Below are 482 nucleotides of genomic sequence, written 5' to 3'. Positions count from 1 at the left end.
ACAGACAGACTCAGAGCCCACACACTTTCCAAATAACCACTCCTATGGGCAATTTAGTCACAAATCAAGGTAAGCTGTATGTCTTTGAACTGACTATGGAAGGAAGTCGGAGTACCAGGAGGGAACCCTCGCAGGCACAGGGAGAACATGCAAACTCCACACAGAAAGGTACTGGGTCAGTCAGGGCTTGAACCCAGAACCTTCTTGTGGTGAGGTGACAGTGCTAACCACTGTTTCACCATGCCACCCTAATGTGCTACATTCAGATATAAAAACATTCATGCATATCCTGCGGAATAATAAAAAACGAAAACACCCAAGCTAATTCATGTAGTTGGGGTGGCTGAATTGATAAAAAAATCCATCCATCTCTCCATCTTCCTCCGGTTATCCGAAACTGGGTTGTGGGGGCAGCAGTCTAAGCAAAGATGCCCAGACTTCCCTCTCTCCAGACACTTCCTCCAGCTCCTCCAGGGGGAATG

This window comes from Monopterus albus, unplaced genomic scaffold (assembly GCF_001952655.1).
Source record: "Monopterus albus unplaced genomic scaffold, M_albus_1.0 scaffold89.1, whole genome shotgun sequence".
Lineage (NCBI taxonomy): Eukaryota > Metazoa > Chordata > Actinopteri > Synbranchiformes > Synbranchidae > Monopterus > Monopterus albus.
This window is presented reverse-complemented; position numbering follows the sequence as displayed.